This window comes from Zerene cesonia, unplaced genomic scaffold (assembly GCF_012273895.1).
Source record: "Zerene cesonia ecotype Mississippi unplaced genomic scaffold, Zerene_cesonia_1.1 Zces_u002, whole genome shotgun sequence".
In the NCBI taxonomy this organism is placed as follows: Eukaryota; Metazoa; Arthropoda; class Insecta; order Lepidoptera; family Pieridae; genus Zerene; species Zerene cesonia.
In genome coordinates this window covers 3,742,649-3,743,246 of record NW_024045132.1, presented here as the reverse complement: position 1 = coordinate 3,743,246, position 598 = coordinate 3,742,649, and positions in this window count along the sequence as shown.

The window sequence follows — 598 nt, the reverse complement described above, 5'->3', positions numbered from 1 at the left end:
AAAGTAATAAATGTTATTTGCAGTTAACAATTTTCTTTTTTCTTTATTACAATATTTATGGCAAGACTAGGTAAATCAGAACACCATCACATTCGTAGTATTAATTTTGTATAAAATAAGCGTCTGAATAAAGCTTTATCAAATTGTTTTGGGCAGGTCTTAGAATAGTTAGGTCTAAAGTTAAAACAGTTTGATTCCTATTTGTACATAACTAGCGGTCCGCACCGGATTTTTCCATCCAACCATCACTGCGCCACAACATTAAACATTACCCAGTTGGTACAGCAATTTTCTGCGTGTACAAAAATGTAGTGACGATACTTATTAGTTGCAATGTTATAATGGAATAGCTATATTCTGATTAAACATGTGTAAAAGTGCTTATTGTACCTATATTGTTATTTCTATCACACCTTCTGTATCTCGAAATTTAACAGTCAACTTAACAATTCTTGCTTTTGCCCGCGGCTTCGCCCACGTTAAATTTGGAGTATTTAATATATTTTCTTATACATATTATGAACCATTTTTTTATGTTACCGCGGGCAACTGATCAGGTGGTTCGCCTGATGGTAAGCGATTACCACTGACCATGAAC